The following is a 20,535-nucleotide window of genomic DNA, read 5'->3' as shown; positions in this document are numbered from 1 at the left end:
GTTGTGAACACTTGTTATATGGGCTTGTGAACACTTGTTATATGGGCTTTGTTGTGAACACTTGTTATATGGTCTTTGTTGTGAACACTTGTTATATGGGTTGTGTTGTGAACACTTGTTATATGGTGTTTGTTGTGAACACTTGTTATATGGTGTTTGTTGTGAACACTTGTTATATGGGCTTGTGAACACTTGTTATATGGTCTTTGTTGTGAACACTTGTTATATGGTGTTTGTTGTGAACACTTGTTATATGGTGTTTGTTGTGAACACTTGTTATATGGGCTTGTGAACACTTGTTATATGGTCTTTGTTGTGAACACTTGTTATATGGTCTTTGTTGTGAACACTTGTTATATGGTCTTTGTTGTGAACACTTGTTATATGGGCTTGTGAACACTTACACACGTACGGAAGAGAACGAGTCTGATGGAAATTTATATATCTGAAAATTTGCATCAGGTTTGAGCTGTAACTAGATAGTAAGAGCATATGTATCATGTGTCCGGGGCCGGAGTCAGTCATGTGAGGCGGGTCACCCACTCAGTGTGGCTGTGTTAGACGAAACCTGGACTATAAGGGGGGGGCGGGGAGGTCTATAATCAGGAGGGAAAGAGTTCAGAGAATTCACGATGGATCCCATAAAAGGAGAGAGAGAGAGAGAGAGAGAGAGAGAGAGAGAGAGAGAGAGAGAGAGAGAGAGAGAGAGAGAGAGAGAGAGAGAAGTATCTTTAATAAGAGCGAAACAGATTCTCAAGTTAACAACAGATGGATGAAGAAATCTGGAAACTGAGAAATGAAATCGAAATCGTCAAAGGCGTCATCAAACGGAAGAGAAAATAAGGAAAATTTGACTCCAGGAGAAAGAGAGGAGTGAGGTGTGGCCGACTGCAGGAAGTCAGAGGAAAATTAGGAAGAAATAAACGTCCATTGTTGAGTCACCAGAGGAGAGAGGCAGGTCAGCAGAACGCTACATGCAGGTGATAATAAAACATCAAAGAAACAAAAACGAAGGAAAGCATGGACTGGGCTAAGGTCTGCTGAGCATAAGGTACTAAAAACAAGCGTCAAATTCTAGAGATAAACGTTGATAATAGATTGTATTGCCCGGCGCTGAAGATCAGTGACATCATATAAAGAAGAACATTGTAATTTGTTGTAAGAAGCCATGTAGGAGAGGTCCTGTTCATCACTAAGACGTCGGGAGCATGTGGTTTGGTCGATGAAGAGATAAGGATCTGTCATCCCGGCTGAAATGGAGAGTTTGGTAACAGAATAAAGACATGTAAGTTCATGACCTGGACTTAAACGTTTAGGAAGAAGTGAGTAACAGTGGAACTAATGTTATAGGTGAACGAAAAGTAAAAAAACGTAAGTCGTTCATGATTTTTGGACTAAACGAAGTGCCTCATTCTGCATAAGGTGAAGTACGAAACACAGGAAGAAATACACATGCCAGGTGCATCTTACACTTGCCAGGTGCATCTTACACATACCAGGTGCATCTTACACTTGCCAGGTGCATCTTACACTTGCCAGGTGCATCTTACACATGCCAAGTGCATCTTACACATGCCAGGTGCATCTTACACATACCAGGTGCATCTTACACATACCAGATGCATCTTACACATACTAGGTGCATCTTACACATGCCAGGTGCATCTTACACATACCAGGTGCATCTTACACATGCCAGGTGCATCTTACACATGCCAGGCGCATCTTACACATGCCAGGTGCATCTTACACATGTCAGGTGCATCTTACACATGCCAGGTGCATCTTACACATGCCAGGTGCATCTTCCACATGCCAGGTGCATCTTACACATGCCAGGTGCATCTTACACATGCCAGGCGCATCTTACACATACCAGGTGCATCTTACACATGCCAGGTTCATCTTACACATACCAGGTGCATCTTACACATGCCAGGTTCATCTTACACATGCCAGGTGCATCTTACACATACCAGGTGCATCTTACACATGCCAGGTTCATCTTACACATACCAGGTGCATCTTACACATGCCAGGTGCATCTTACACATGCCAGGTGCATCTTACACATGCCAGGTGCATCTTACACATGCCAGGTGCATCTTACACATGCCAGGCGCATCTTACACATGCCAGGTGCATCTTACACATGCCAGGCGCATCTTACACATGCCAGGTGCATCTTACACACGCCAGGTGCATCTTACACATACCAGGTGCATCTTACACATACCAGGTGCATCTTACACATGCCAGGTGCATCTTACACATACCAGGTGCATCTTACACATGCCAGGTGCATCTTACACATGCCAGGCGCATCTTACACATGCCAGGTGCATCTTACACATGCCAGGCGCATCTTACACATGCCAGGTGCATCTTACACACGCCAGGTGCATCTTACACATACCAGGTGCATCTTACACATACCAGGTGCATCTTACACATGCCAGGTGCATCTTACACATACCAGGTGCATCTTACACATGCCAGGTGCATCTTACACATGCCAGGTGCATCTTACACATGCCAGGCGCATCTTACACATGCCAGGTGCATCTTACACATGCCAGGTGCATCTTACACATGCCAGGCGCATCTTACACATGCCAGGTGCATCTTACACATGCCAGGTGCATCTTACACATGCCAGGCGCGTCTTAGAAATATAAGAAACAAACATGAAAGGTTTAGTGGAGACACAAGGAGACGACCTGTGATGCTTACCTTCAACATGGACTCTGTCTGTATCCAGGAGGAGCAATGCTACAAGCCAGGAGGGGAAGATCAGTGTTGTAAGACGGAAGGAAACACGAAAGAGAAATGAGGAACTTATATAAAACCAAGAAAATGGAGACATTACAGGAAACTGAAAAAACTATAATGTTTCTGTCATTACGTGAGAGAGGCCACGCATGCGTAATGCGAGCAGATAATTACTAGTTATAGCGAATGAGCCACAGCTCTGACGAATCTGAAGCTGTTGGAGTGGTGTTGGAGTGGTGTTGGTGTGGTGTTGGAGTGGTGTTGGAATGGTGTTGGTGTGGTGTTGAAGTGGTGTTGGAGTGGTGTTGGAGTGGTGTTGGTGTGGTGTTGGAGTGGTGTTGGAGTGGTGTCGGAGTGGTGTTGGAGTAGTGTTAGAGTGGTTTTGGAGTGATGTTGGAATGGTGTTGGAGTGGTGTTGGAGTGGTGTTGGAATGGTGTTGGAGTGGTGTTGAAGTGGTGTTGGAGTGGTGTTGGAGTGGTGTTGGAGTGGTGTTGGAGTGATGTTGGAGTGCTGTTGGAGTGGTGTTGGAGTGATGTTGGAGTGGTGTTGGAGTGGTGTTGGAGTGGTGTTGGAATGGTGTTGGTGTGGTGTTGAAGTGGTGTTGGAGTGGTGTTGGAGTGGTGTTGGTGTGGTGTTGGAGTGGTGTTGGAGTGGTGTCGGAGTGGTGTTGGAGTAGTGTTAGAGTGGTGTTGGAGTGGTGTTGGAGTGGTGTTGGAGTGGTGTTGGAGTGGTGTTGGAATGGTGTTGGTGTGGTGTTGGTGTGGTGTTGGAGTGGTGTTGGTGTGGTGTTGGAGTGGTGTTGGAGTGGTGTTGGAGTGGTGTTGGAGTGGTGTTGGAGTGGTGTTCGAGTGATGTTGGAGTGGTGTTGGAGTGGTGTTGGAGTGGAGTTGGAGTGGTGTTGGAGTGGTGTTGGAGTGATGTTGGAGTGGTGTCGGAGTGGTGTTGGAGTAGTGTTAGAGTGGTTTTGGAGTGATGTTGGAGTGGTGTTGGAGTGGTGTTGGAGTGGTGTTGGATCAAACTTGTTAGAGAATAAGATGTATCCTGCTCCATCAGGAGGGATGAATGACGACAACAAGAAGGAGGAGGACGTAGGCCAGGCCATCTTAAAAGTGGTCAAGATTGCGTTAAACGAAATATTGTGTGGACGACATGACGTAATGGCAGGAGTAGCCATATGATAGACTTACATAAAGATACACATAATCTATGATTTCCCCAAGAACTTTGATTAATCCATAAGATAGATAACAGTGATAACACAGTGAGTATGATATGGGAGGCAGCGAGATACGTACTATACAGAGTAGATAACAGTGATAACACAGTCAGTATGATATGGGAGGCAGCGAGATACGTACTGTATAGAGCAGATAACAGTGATAACACAGTCAGTATGATATGGGAGGCAGCGAGATACGTACTATACAGAGTAGATAACAGTGATAACACAGTCAGTATGATATGGGAGGCAGCGAGATACGTACTGTACAGAGCAGATAACAGTGATAACACAGTCAGTATGATATGGGAGGCAGCGAGATACGTACTATACAGAGCAGATAACAGTGATAACACAGTCAGTATGATATGGGAGGCAGCGAGATACGCACTATACAGAGTAGATAACAGTTTTGCTAATGAAGGGATTTCCATTACAATGAGGCAGTCCAGGTGAAATACACAGTCACATACAGAGGGTTCTGGACACAGATCCTCATAGAATGATCACAAGAAGAGTTCCTACATGAGCAAGTCAGTGATCGCACTAGGCCTGGTACACCATCGTGACTACATCTTAACTTTCCTAAAAATAACATGAAAATATGGAATATCAAATATGACACACATGTTGGAGACAGTGATTATCCAATGTGTGGGTTTCATTAAGTGTTAGAAAAAGACATGAAACCTAGAGAAGAAACCACAATCAGAGAGACGAGATTACAATATAATTATGAGAACTCAACCTTGACATACAAGGTTTCCTTACAAGCTACATTAATGGTCTTAGCAAGATTTGTTGACAGAGAAATACAAAGATGACAAATCGGTTCATCAAAAAGAATTAAGAATTTCACTTATGGAAGGTACATGACTCCTCACTCTGGTGCCACACTGGTACACCACAGGTATACAACACCTGACAACACTGGTACACCACAGGTATACAACATCTGACAACACTGGTACACCACAGGTATACAACATCTGACAACACTGGTACACCACAGGTATACAACATCTGACAACACTGGTATACCACAGGTATACAACATCTGACAACACTGGTACACCACAGGTATACAACATCTGACAACACTGGTACACCACAGGTATACAACATCTGGCGCCACACTGGTACACCACAGGTATACAACATCTGACAACACTGGTATACCACAGGTATACAACATCTGACAACACTGGTATACCACAGGTATACAACATCTGACAACACTGGTATACCACAGGTATACAACATCTGACAACACTGGTACACCACAGGTATACAATATCTGACAACACTGGTACACCACAGGTATACAACATCTGACAACACTGGTACACCACAGGTATACAACATCTGACAACACTGGTACACCACAGGTATACAACATCTGACAACACTGGTACACCACAGGTATACAACATCTGACAACACTGGTACACCACAGGTATACAACATCTGACAACACTGGTACACCACAGGTATAAAACATCTGACAACACTGGTACACCACAGGTATACAACATCTGACAACACTGGTACACCACAGGTATACAATATCTGACAACACTGGTACACCACAGGTATACAACATCTGACAACACTGGTACACCACAGGTATACAATATCTGACAACACTGGTACACCACAGGTATACAACATCTGACAACACTGGTACACCACAGGTATACAACATCTGACAACACTGGTACACCACAGGTATACAACATCTGACAACACTGGTACACCACAGGTATAAAACATCTGACAACACTGGTACACCACAGGTATACAACATCTGACAACACTGGTACACCACAGGTATACAATATCTGACAACACTGGTACACCACAGGTATACAACATCTGACAACACGAGTGGAAGCGAAGAACAGAGACACTGACAAAAATATATTGTAGACGAGGCCGGATTTGACCCCGGATTTTTTTGTGACTTCATCAGAAATGAAAGTTGATTAAAAATCAGTTGATCAGATTAAATGATTCAGAGGAGAGAATGACAGTGGACGTTGTACAGATGGTGGGGGTGATCACTGGCGAGATCAAATGTCTTTATCCTCAGTAGATGATTCTATAAATTCGTCACCAATGAGAAGGCACGAGAAGAACTTTTGAAGAGCAGAATGATTGCTAGATAGAACAAAAGAAGAACTGATGTACCTTGACCCATGTGAAGGTCGTGCTGTTCAAGTTTCCCTGAACCCTGAAGTTGTCTACAGTTCAGTTTGACATTAGAAGACAAAGTCCCCTGAACGTCTGATTATCATTAACCATATATCTACGGATGATTTCGAACAGTTGTAATCTGAAAAGTATTTGTAAAATGTTGTTGAAATATATTTTGTAGTATTGTCCATCATGGTAAGTTGAGGCCACACCTCCACGAACAGTCAACACGTCCTTCCAAATATTGATCAGATATTCCTACGTGAACAACTGAGTTATGGAGGACAACCATATGTACTACCAGTGTGACAATAACACTAGAACAACCATATGTACAACAAGGGTTGTAAAATCATCAAAGTTCCCTGCAGCCGCTATGACAGGTTGATCCAATGTGCATGACTGAGGAGAACTTGGTGACGCACTCTAAGGTGCCTCAGGTGTGTGTGTGTGTGTGTGTGTGTGTGTGTGTGTGTGTGTGTGTGTGTGTGTGTGTGTGTGTGTGTGTGTGTGTGTGTGTGTGTGTGTGTGTGTGTGTGGTATAGTAAAGGAAGGCTCACTTCTAATACAGGAGCTTTGAGAGGTGACGTTGGAATTCAGGATTTACTGACAAAGTTCATTCGAGTTTTCAAAACAACACATGATTCATTTGCAACCAATAATTAGAGTATGTTTTCTCCTCAGTTACATGATCAAGGTTAGGATCATATGGTTTCTTGTTCTCTACGTGATCAGATAATGTATCACTGAGTCCAGGTCATGTTTCTGTACAGTGAGCACTGGGTACAAATAGTGTCCCTGGTGGTCAGGTCATTCAGCCCTTCCCTCACAGGTCATTGCATTGTCAACATGACCCATAATGTAGAACTGATGGACGATGCTTCTTCACACGAACCTCTTAAGTAACTTTGGTTTAGAATTCATGAACATGATCTCAGGGAGATGATAAGTAACACTCCCTCACTTGACATCAGTAAGATCCTGGTTTTGCTCTAAGTCTTATCATTACATAGTTTAGTAATCTGTAAGAGACAAATATGTTGGCCTTTGCACTGAAGCTCCCATAAAAATTCCCATCATCAAATACGAAACCTCTGGCTAGAAATGTAAGGGAATTCTATATAATTATTCTTAAAGCTGTGTGTACTCTGCTGGACGAAAAGGCTAAATGTAAAAGGCTTTGTTCGGCCCTTTGGTCAACCCTGAACAACGTTGTCGTGGAATAATTACAAAGTTGTTGTTACCTGTCCGTCGGACAGCCAGACACCAGCTGTGAATATTGCATGTGGCCTCAGCAGGCAAAGCCCTACCATCATCGATCTGGAGGAGAACCTCACAAGGTCTTGAGGTTGGAGAAGCCACATCTCTTAATGTGGTGTGCGTCAGGACACGTCTCCTTCTGCACGTCTCCTGTAGAGAGACAGGAACATGACGATGACTATTCTCGTCTGAGATACCCAGTTAAAATCATGGTTCTCTACACCACAACATCCAGTTGTACTATTTGTCCTTAAGTTTATACTAGACAATACGTGGTTATGATCTTTGTCTCTATCACTATTTACAACTTAGGCAGGACAACGTGGCACCTATTGCTTGTATATCTCTTTCTCAAGTTAATATATCAAGAATATCCAGTCAATCATTGTTCCCAACATTATTATTGCTTTACGTTTTTTCCCTACCTGTAATCTTTGCCTCACCTCTTCATCTGTTCCTTCCAACGTAGTTGTTGTTTGCTGTTTACTCTGTCCTCACCATCGACCCGCCACCTGAGCTCACCTGAGGCGCTTCCCCAGGAGCAATTGTTTACTTGTCAGGTCTCCGTCTGGAGCAGAGCTTGCCATCAATAACTGAAGGTTGAGCGAGACCTTGCACGAACACTCAGCCGATAATCTACCATAACTGCGGGTCAAGTAGACATCTTGAATTGTAACTTTGAAATATTCACTATCCTGACGCCTCCCTGAGGTGACGAGCGGCATATAGCTTGTGGTTAAGTGTGGAGGGTAAGCGAGAGAGAGAAATGAGTGCCAAGATTACATTTGCTGTGAGAGAAGTCATTGCCTTATACTGATCATTGATTTATATGCAGTACAGATTTGAAGGATGTGATGAGGTGATAGAGTGGAATACAGAATGTTTATGGGAGAATGTCGAGTATATACATAATTGGCTAATGTGTATAGGAGAGTGTCGGGTTTATATATAACAGGTTAATGTTTATGGGACGGTGTCGGGTATATGTATAACAGGCTAATGTTTATGGGATGGTGTCGAGTATATACATAACTGGCTAATGTTTATGGGACGGCGTCGGGTATGTATATAACAGGCTAATGTTTATGGGACAGTGTCGGGTATATACATAACTGGCTAGAGTCGTTTGTGCCTTCATCCCGTGCACTTATCATCGGTGTCTGGTGAAACAATTATGAACCACTGAAATCAACATATCCTTATAGCTTGTTGACCTATTGTTGAAGCAGATGAGTGGGAGCTGCGGAAAATAAGAAAAGAAATAAAGCAACAGCAAATGTCAAGAACACAATCATGGTTTAAATGCACAAATCTGACGAGTAAAGAAACTTGTTCTAAGTAAAGGATGATTATGTACGTTCTAGTTATGCATATATACAAAATAATAACATTAATCTAAAACCTCTACAACTGATGCAATAACTGAGTCAAACTCATCAACTTAAACAAGTCTAAAAGTATATCTGAACTCTCATGTTTGTGTAAGGCAGACATACAGTCACATAATTCTGAACAAATGGGTCACACGTTACATAAATCAGAACAATTAACTCACGTGCCTCACACATGACTGATGGACGTCCTGTGTAACTCAGAAATATAGAGATGATAACACGAAACAGTTCGTACTAGAAATTTTGATAATGAATACAGGCCGTCTGCTTAGGTTATTAGGTTATTAGGTTATTAGGTTATTAGGTTATTAGGTGTGGCAGGTGAGGACCTGCCACACCTAATAACTTCTTCGCTTCTCCTCCAACAGAGCGATCGAGACCGACCAGGACAACCCCAGAGATGCAGAGAAAAGCGACGATGAAGGAGGAGGAGGAGGAGGAGGAGGAGGAAGCAGCAGCGGAATGGAGGGGAGCAGAAGAGAAATTCCTGGATTCTTGCAGGAAGGGATAGGAGTAGCAGGAGGAGGGGGAGATGGAGGAAGAGGAGAGTCAGGAGGAGGGAGGTCGTGGCTGCGACAGGCAGGATTGCTGGCAGGGGTAGGCACACTGTGTAAGGAGCACGCCCTCACCGCCCTGCTGCTGTGTGCCGCCTGGGACCTTATACTTAACAGGAAACATGTAAGGAGGTGAGTGCTTTACACCCAGCTCCTTGATGACGCTCACTCGCTCCCTCCCATGTTGGTCCTCCCGCTCTCTCTACCATCACAGGTGATGTTATATTCATTCTCTCTCTCTCTCTCTCTCTCTCTCTCTCTCTCTCTCTCTCTCTCTCTCTCTCTCTCTCTCTCTCTCTCTCTCTCTCTCTCTCTCTCATATACTCCTCTGTTTTTAAGTGGACTGCATCTTTTTCAGTCGTGTTAAGACTGGACCACCTCCCTTGGACCTTGGCTCTGCGTGGTCTGCGTGGTCTGCGTGGTCTTTATAACTTTATTATCTTTCTGCCTCACTCCAGTTTGGGCTGCTGGCATCCAGCTCACACACATACCATCTCTCCACCTCACAATAATTCTTGATAATACTTAACTCAACGGACTCATTCTTTTCAGCTCTGTCATTCTCTATGATGCGCGCTACGCGCTAGCCCCACCCAGTGACAAAACCTTGTCGTAAGCACTAGTCTAACTGTCTTTTTCAGCCCCTCACTCTGTCACCGAGAGCTGTGCCCATAATGATATGCATTCGTTCCCTCTCCTCACTGATCCCATCTTCTATTATGAAGTTCTCATCATCAAAACAATAAGTTACATTAAGCAAACATTTCTCTTCGTTCCAGACTCCTCTCGAAGCAGACGCCGAACAAACACCTCAAGCCTCTTCTGCGGAGACTCTCTTGGTTGTGTGCTATGGTGAGTCCAGCAGTGATGTGATGGTACGGGGTCGCCAGCCTCCAGCCACAAAGGTTCTCGCTGTTATCCTTTCGCTTCTCAGTTGAGGAAATGATTTTACTTTCCTTACGTGAAGGTTTACGTTCCTGAGTCTATGTTGCCTTCTTGTGAAGTTCTAATATTGTTATGTTTTGTTGCAGTTCATCTACAGAACTAAACATCCCTTATGGAAGACGGAAAAAATAATACAGGAAATATAAGGATCCTGGAGAGAACAGGAACTCCTATACATGAGATTCGAGAACTGAATAAGATTAATGGGAAAAAAATAGAACTGAAAGTGGCAGCAAAATCTAGTGTAATATAACTTATCCCTAAGTGGATATTAACACACGCAGACACACACACACACGCACACGCACACACACACACACACACACACACACACACCACAGCAACCAGAGAAAGATGTAAGGAAATATTTGTATGATTTAAGATGTTGGATGAATGGAATAAGATTCCTAAGGATATGGTTAATGCAGACAGCATACATGGGTTTAAGACGTGGTATGATAGTCGCGAATGTTCAAAAGATGAGGACATATGAGTATAAACCTCCCTCACCATACAGTACAAACAGGTAATTCCTCCCGCATAGCACCGGACGGGCCCGCATGGTTTCCACTCCTGGGCGCAGTAACTGGTCCATAACTAAACTATATATCCATCATCTACTAATCATTGTGCTGACCACAACTTAATCTATATCTCCAACCCCCTCCCTCCCACATGCTCTCCAAACATACACTCCTGACTTAAAAAATTGACCAGCAAACCCACCATCTGTCTCTGTGGAGATTAGAACACTCGTCATTCAGTTTAGCTAAACACTCTTATTTATGACTCCTTAGGTAGACTATTCATAAACCAACTACCACATTTCAGTATCCTCCACCTAATCAACCAACCAAACAGACTCACAACCTACCATCTTAAGCAGCCGACCTACCCATACATCACCTTCTGGTCACAAAGACTTCTTGGAGCCGTGACCATCCCACACAACCACCAATGACACTTACATAAAGTACTAGAGCAGACTGGCCGGCCTGCACCCACTATGTGTAAACACCTGAACTTCATCACTAGATCGTAGAGTCTCATACTTCATCAACATCCCCAGCCAAGCCAGAAATAACACCTTCCATAAGGACATAAAAAGAACTACAACTGAACCCTTTTCCCAACCGTTTCACACCTCATAAAGAAACCAGCTCAGTCAAAACGACGCACCTTCAACAGAAACGAGAGATCAAATCCAAACTCTACATAACACCTTCATCAACCTAATCACCAGAGAAGGAAATTGAAAACTGGTTCACCTTCTTCAACACAGTGAAGCACAAGGCTCACACCAACCTGCTCTGACGCAAGTCAAAGAAAATGCACACCTACTGAACCAGTCCAACGCCCACTCATTCAAGCGCTACTGATCCATCCCAGTGACATTCCTTTTCCCAAAGAACACAAACATACTCATGAGATATTACCTGAAAGTTAATCACAAACCAACCTCATCCATAAGCAGGAAAGTCACGGAAAGCCTAAGTAAAATTCAACCATCAACAACTTGTCACCCACACATCAATCTCTCTGATATAACAAACGATTTGAGCCTTTAAGAACTCTGCTGCTACGAGGCCAAGCAAAATATCAAACCTTCACTTAAAACCTTTTAATCTGTTCGCAACACAGATATCTCTATCCACTCCTGGCTACACCACAAAGTCTCTAGAAACACCTGAAAACTTAGCAAGATAATCAGACAAACTCTTAACCACCCAAATCCCACTCCTCCCACGGCCCTAACATCACCTCAATCCTTAGTATCCACACTCTATGAAAAACTGAGTTACTATAGCATACAAACTTCCTACTCCTACCCACAAACTATGGCTTCAGACCCACACTCCCCCACCACGCCACACACACACACACACACACACACACACACACACACACACATACACAACACATACTAGATGGCTTCTGCCAACCACAACTGGCTTCGCGCACACTTCTAGTGGCAGGAGACATCAACAACGGATTTGACAATGTCCCGACATACTAAAGATACTTGACTTATGTGTTTGTGTGTGTGTGTGTGTGTGTGTGTGTGTGTGTGTGTGTGTGTGTGTGTGTATGTGTGTGTGTGTGTGTGTTTACAACCAGAAAATGAACCCCTCACACCTCAGGTAAAAGTCACCCATCTCAGACCACGTTTTCTGTGATCTGTGAAATAGCACGTCACCTGTGTGTTGGCTGGTGAGAGAGGGGTATTCAGCCAGCACTCTAGGAAGATGTCACTCAGAATCGACACAGGACACTCCAGTTATATATATCTATATCTGTAACATGTACTGACAGATTACATATATAAACACCTTTCAGCTCTCCATGCTGCGAGAACGAACCTGGGATCATGGCAATAGTAAACAGTGACTCACGATCTTCGTAAATAGTAATCCTTTATGTGATCCTAGACTCCAATCCAGGGTAAACTGTGGTGAAAGATTTACATTGATGTCATGTGGTAGTACCACTTATAGTGTTAAGTGGACGTCACCTGTGTGCCTCTTGTTGATCTAGAGTAACTCTCCTAAGGTGTTGGTGGGTCACTCCCTGCAATCAGCTGCGAGATTTCGGTGATCACAGAAAACGTGGTCTGTGGGGGGTACAGCTTAGCCATCCGTGATGCAACTGATACAACTCGCCATTTTCCACTTGAAGGATGTAGCGAATAGAACAGACGACAATACCTTAGGGGGAGAGCTCCGCACTTGACCCTTTCTTTTATTCTTTCTTCTCAAAAGCATTACAGGGAGGGTGCATTTCCAGCCATCCAACCCCCGTTTTGGTTACCTTCTACAACGCGTAGGAAATACGTGAGCAGTATTCTTTTTTTCATATCACCAGGAATATATATATATATATATATATATATATATATATATATATATATATATATATATATATATATATATATATATATTTCTTTTTGTCGCTGTCTCCCGCGTTTGCGAGGTAGCGCAAGGAAACAGACGAAAGAAATGGCCCGAACCCACCCCGATACACGTCCCCTATGCGCAAATATACATACCCATGCATCTCAATGTACACATATATATACACACACAGACTTATACATATATACACATGCACACAATTCACACTGTCTGCCTTTATTCATTCCCATCGCCACCTCGCCAAACATGTAATAACATCCCCTCCCCCTCATGTGTGCGAGGTAGCGCTAGGAAAAGACTACAAAGGCCCCATTCGTTCACACTCAGTCTCTAGCTGTCATGCAATAATGCCCGAAACCACAGCTCCCTTTCTACATCCAGGCCACACACAACTTTCCATGGTTTACCCCAGACGCTTCACATGCCCTCATTCAATCCATTGACAGCACGTCGACACCGGTATACCACATCGATCCAATTCACTCTATTCCTTGCACGCCTTAAACCCTCCTGCATGTTCAGGCCCCGATCACTCAAAACCTTTTTCACTCCATCTCTCCACCTCCAATTTGGTCTCCCACGTCTCCTCGTTCCCTCCACCTCCGACACATATATCCTCTTCGTCAATCTTTCCTCGCTCATTCTCTCCATGTGCCCAAACCATTTCAAAACACCCTCTTCTGCTCTCTCAACCACGCTCTTCTTATTACCACAGATCTCTCTTACCCTTACATTACTTACTCGATCAAACCATCTAACAACACATATTGTCCTCAAACATCCCATTTCCAGCACATCCACTCTCCTCCGCACAACTCTATCCATAGCCCACGCCTCGCAACCATATGACATTGTTGGAACAAATATTCCTTCAAACATACCCATTTTTGCTTTGCACACATTCTTCAATGTTCCCAGAACTTTCGCCCCCTCCCCCACCCTATGATCCACTTCCACTTCCATTGTTCCATCCGCTGTCAAATCCACTCCCAGATATCTAAAACACTTTACTTCCTCCAGCTTTTCTCCATTCAAACTTACCTCCCAATTGACTTGTCCCTCAAACCTACTATACCTAATAACCTTGCTCTTATTCACATTTACTCTCAGCTTTTTTCTTTCACACACTTTACCAAACTAAGTCACCAGCTTCTGCAGTTTCTCACACGAATCAGCCACCAGCGCCGTATCATCAGCGAACAACAACTGACTCACATCCCAAGCTCTCTCATCCACAACAGACTGCATACTTGCCCCTCTTTCCAAAACTCTTGCATTTACCTCCCCAAAAACCCCATCCATAAACAAATTAAACAACCATGGAGACATCACACACCCCTGCCGCAAACCTACATTCACTGAGAACCAATCACTTTCCTCTCTTCCTATACATACACCTGCCTCACATCCTCGATAAAAATTTTTCACTGCTTTTAACAACTTGCCTCCCACACCATATATTCTTAATACCTTCCACAGAGCATCTCTATCAACTCTATCATATGCCTTCTCCAGATCCATAAATGCCACATACAAATCCATTTGCTTTTCTAAGTATTTCGCACATACATTCTTCAAAGCAAGCACCTGATCCACACATCCTCTACCACTTCTGAAACCACACTGCTTTTCCCCAATATGATGCTTTGTACATGCCTTCACCCTCTCAATCAATACCCTCCCATATAATTTCCTAGGAATACTCAACAAACTTATGCCTCTGTAATTTCAGCACTCACTTTTATCCCTTTTGCCTTTGTACAATGGCTCTATGCAAGCATTCCGCCAATCTTCAGGTACCTCACCATGAGACATACATACATTACATAACCTTACCAACCAGTCAACAATACAGTCACCCCCTTTTTTAACAAATTCTACTATAATATCATCCAAACACGCTTCCTTGCCGGCTTTCATTTCCCGCAAAGCTTTTGCTACCTCTTCTCTGTTTACCAAATCATTTTCCCTAACCCTTTCACTTTGCACACCACCTCGACCAAAACACCCTATATCTGCCACTCTATCATCGAACACATTCAACAAACCTTCAAAATACTCACTCCATCTCCTTCTCACATCACCATTACTTGTAATCACCTCCCCATTAGCGCCCCTCACTGAAGTTCCCATTTGCTCCCTTGTCTTACGCACTTTGTTTACCTACTTCTAAAACATGTTTTTATTCTCCCTAACATTTAATGATACTCTTTCACCCCAACTCTCATTTGCCCTCTTTTTCACCTCTTCCACCTTTCTCTTGACCTCCTGCCTCTTTCTTTTATACATCTCCCACTCATTTGCATTATTTCAGTGCAAAAATCGACCAAATGCCCCTCTCTTCTCTTTCACTAATAATCTTACTTCTTCATCCCACCACTCACTATCCTTTCTAATCTGCCCACCTCTGGCGCTTCTCATGCCACAAGCATCTTTTGCGCAAGCCATCACTGCTTCCCTAGATACATCCAATTCCTCCCCCACTCCCCTTACGTCCTTAGTTCTCACCTTTTCCATTCTGTACTCAGTCTCTTCTGGTACTTCCTCACACAAGTCTCCTTCCCAAGCTCACTTACTCTCACAACTCTTTTCACCCCAACATTCTCTCTTCTCTTCTGAAAACCTCTACAAATCTTCACCTTCGCCTCCACAAGATAATGATCAAACATCCCCCCAGTTGCACCACTCAGCACATTAGCATCCAAAAGTCTCTCTTTCGCGCGCCTGTCAATTAACACGTAATCCAATAACGCTCTCTGGCCATCTCTCCTACTTACATACGTATACTTATGTATATCTCTCTTTTCAAACCTGATATTCCCAATCAACAGTCCATTTTCAGCACATGAATATACAAGCTCTTCACCGTTTCCATTTACAACACTGAACACCCCATAAACTCCAATTATTCCCTCAACTGTCACATTACCCACCTTTGCATTCAAATCACCCATCACTATAACCCGATCTATTGCATCAAAACTATCAACACACTCACTGAGCTTCTCCCAAAACACTTGCCTCTCATGATCTTTCTTCTCATGCCCAGGTGCATATGCACCAGTAATGGACCCATGTCTCTCCATCAACTTTCAGTTTTACCCATATCAATCTAGAGTTTACTTTCTTACACTCTATCACATACTCCCACCACTCCTGTTCCCAGGAGTAGTGCTACTCCTTCCCTTGCTCTTGTCCTCTCACTAACCCCTGACTTTACTCAGAAGACATTCCCAAACTACTCTTCTCCTTTACCCTAGAGCTTCGTTTCACTCAGAGCCAAAACATCCAGGTTCCTTTCCTCAAAGATGCTACCTATCTCTCCTTTTTTCTCATCTTTGTTACATCCACACACATTTAGACACACCAATCTGAGGCTTCGAGGAGGATGAGCACTCCCCGCGTGACTCTTTTTTCTGTTTCCCCTTTCAGAAAGTTAAAATACAAAGAGGGGAGGGTTTCCAGCCTCCCGCTCCCGTCCCATTTGGTCGCCTTCTACGACACGCGAGGAATATATATATATTATTTATATATATTTTTATTTTGCTTTGTCGCTGTCCTCCGCGTTTGCGAGGTAGCGCAAGGAAACAGACGAAAGAAATGGCCCAACCCACCCTCATACACAATGTATATACATACACGTCCACACACGCAAATATACATACCTATACATGTCAATGTACACATATATATGCACACACAGACACATACATATATACCCATGCACACAATTCACACTGTCTGCCTTTATTCATTCCCATCGCCACCTCGCCACACATGGAATACCATCCTCCTCCCCCCTCATGTGTGCGAGGTAGCACTAGGAAAAGACAACAAAGGCACCATTCGTTCACACTCAGTCTCTAGCTGTCATGCAATAATGCCCGAAACCACAGATCCCTTTCCACATCCAGGCCCCACACAACTTTCCATGGTTTACCGCAGACGCTTCACATGCCCTGATTCAATTCACTGACAGCACGTCAACCCCGGTATACTACATCGATCCAATTCACTCTATTCCTTGCCCTCCTTTCACCCTCCTGCATGTTCAGGCCCCGATCACACAAAATCTTTTTCACTCCATCTTTCCACCTCCAATTTGGTCTCCATATATATATATATATATATATATATATATATATATATATATATATATATATATATATATATATATATATATATATATATATATATATATATATATATATATATATATATATATATATATATATATATATATATATATATATATATATATATATATATATATATATATATATATATATATATATATATATATATGTATGTATATATAAGTCAGTTGATATACAACGAAGAGACGTAGCTAGAACGACATTTGGTAAACAAATGACTTTACCAAATGGCGTCATAGCTAGTAGTATGATATACAGTATAAAAAGTATAATGAAAGAAAATAAATAAAATTATTAACTATATCTATTATACTTATTCGCCGTCTCCCTTGTTAGCGAGGTAGCGCAAGGAAACAGACGAGGAATGGCTCAATCCACCCACATACACATGCACATGCACGCTTTTCATCCTCCCGTATGTTCAGGCCCCGATCGCGCAAAATCTTTTTCACTCCATCCTTCCAACTCCAATTTAGTCACCCGCTTCTACTTGTTCCCTCCACCTCTGACACAAACATCCTCTTTGTCAATCTTTCCTCACTCACTCTCTCCATGTGTCCAAATCATTTCAACACATCCTCTTCTGCTCTCTCAGCCACACTCTTTTTACTACCACACATCTCTCTTACCCTTTCATTATTTACTCAATCACACCATATCTTGCCCTCAAACATTTCATTTCCGGTACATCCATCCTCCTCCGCACAACCCTGTCTATAGCCCATGTCTCGCAACTATATAACATTGTTGGAACGACTATTCCTTCAAACATACCCGTTTTCGCTCTCCAAGGTGACGTTCTCTCCTTCCACACATTCCTCAACGCTTCCAGAACTTTCGCCCCTCCCCAACCATGTGACTCACTTCCGCGTCCATGGTTCCATCCACTGTTAGGACCTCTCCCAGGCATTTCAAACACTTCACTTCCATCAATTTTTTTCCTTTCAAACTTGCATCCCAATTGACTTCCCTGAACCCTACTGTACCTAATAACTTGCTCTTATTCACATTTACTCTCAACTTTCTGCTTTCAGACACGTTTCCAAACTCAGACACCAGCTTCTGCAGTTTCTCACCTGAATCAACCACAAAAGCTATATCATCGGCGAACAGCAACTGACTCACTCCCAAGGCCCTCTCCTCCCCAACAGACTGCATACTTGCCCCTCTTTCCAAAACTCTTGCATTTACCTCCATAACCACCCAATTCATAAACAAAATAAACAACCACGGAGACATCACACACCCCTGCCGCAAACCTACATTCACTGAGGACCAATCACTTTCCTCTCTTCCTACACGTGCACATGCCTTACATCCTTGGTAAAAACTTCTCACTGCTTCTAGCAACTTACCTTCCACACCATATACTCTTAAAACCTTCCACAAATCATCTCCATCAACACTATCATATGCCCTCTCCAAATCCATAAATGCTACACACAAATCCATCAGGTTTTTTAAGTATTTTCACATCCATTCTTCAAAACAAACACTTGATCCACACATCCTTTACCACTTCTGAAACCACTCTGCCCTTCCCCAATCTGATGCTCTGTGCAAGCCTGTACCCTCTCAATCCGTACCCTCCCATATGATTTCCCAGGAATACTCAACAAACGTATGCCTCTGAAGTTTGAACGCTTACCTTTATCCCCTTTGCCTTTATACAATGGCACTATGCATGAATTCCGCCAGTTCTCAGGTACTTCACCATGGTCCATACATACACTGAATATCCTTACCAACCAATCAACACCACAGTCACCCCCGTTTTTGATAAATTCCACTGTAATGTCATCCAAACCCGCCGCTTTGTTGGATTTCATCTTCTGCAAAGCTTTCACTACCTGTTCTCTTTACCAAACCATTCTCCCTGACCGCCTCACTTCCCACACCACCTCGACCAAAACATCCTATATCTGCCACTCTTTCATCAAACACACTCAACAATCCTTCAAGATACTCACTCCTCTTTTTCTTTTCATCACTATCTGCTATATCCTCCCCACTTGCCCCTTTTACCAAAGTTCCCATTTGTTCTCTTGTCTTACACACGTTATTTACCTCCTTCCAAAACACCTTTTTATTCTCCATAAAGTTTAATGATACTCTCTCACCCCTACGCTCATTTCTCCTCTTTTTCAACCCTTGCGCTTTTCTTTTGACCTCCCGCCTCTTTCTTTCATAAATCTCCCAGTCATTTGCACTACTTCCCTGCAAGTATCTGAAAAAATTTAACGGAGAGATGTTATTGGCACCTTCACACAATACGGAGAGATGACCACAAAAAAGCGATCGCTAAAAATTGTCATGAAAATGATCACCCCATAGATGTTGAAAATCCCGTTATTCTATAACCTTCTCTTGATTATGCCACACGTAACGTCATTGAATTAGTCTTAATTGCAAGTACTATGAACTTTAATTTGTCCCCAGGTAATTTCAAAGCCAATCCTAGCGTTAAGAAATCATTAAGAGAGAATTGACAAAATACGAAAACATGAAAAATGTTGTTCAAGACTCGCCCAGCTATCCAGGTCAATCCCCGCCACGTGACCCCCCCTTAATCATTCTCCCTTTCAACAGCTGCTGCCAAAGAAAGCTGATAGTGGTTGGTCTGTACTGATTGGTGCTGGACGGCGTGACTCAAGTGTGATGTTCGGATTTAGATATGTTTGTTAAGTACTGTCACTTGATGAGATGGATTGTCTTCACGAAACATGTCGTGCCACATGCATAAAAAAATTACATCATAAATATAATCATATGAACTGGTGAAGTGAAGTGTTTTAGATATCTGGGAGTGGATCTGGCAGCGGATGGAACCATGGAAGCGGAGGTGGATCATAGGGTGGGGGAGGGGGCTAAAATTCTGGGGGCCTTGAAGAATGTGTGAAAGTCGAGAACATTATCTCGGAAAGCAAAAATGGGTATGTTTCAAGGAATAGTGGTTCCAACAATGTTGTATGGTTGCGAGGCGTGGGCTATGGATAGAGTTGTGCGCAGGAGGATGGATGTGCTGGAAATGAGATGTTTGAGGACAATGTGTGGTGTGAGGTGGTTTGATCGAGTAAGTAACGTAAGGGTAAGAGAGATGTGTGGAAATAAAAAGAGCGTGGTTG

General features: G+C 43.1%; 1 pseudogene; it reads left to right on the top strand.

Annotated features, from left to right (window-relative positions):
* LOC139764050 (protein O-mannosyl-transferase TMTC1-like) overlaps window positions 1-20,535 on the top strand; it is a 571,510-nt pseudogene that overhangs the window by 304,909 nt on the left and 246,066 nt on the right.

This window comes from Panulirus ornatus, chromosome 48, assembly GCF_036320965.1.
Source record: "Panulirus ornatus isolate Po-2019 chromosome 48, ASM3632096v1, whole genome shotgun sequence".
NCBI lineage: Eukaryota > Metazoa > Arthropoda > Malacostraca > Decapoda > Palinuridae > Panulirus > Panulirus ornatus.
Note: the sequence above shows the minus strand (reverse complement) of the source record. Positions and strands in the feature narration are given on the sequence as shown.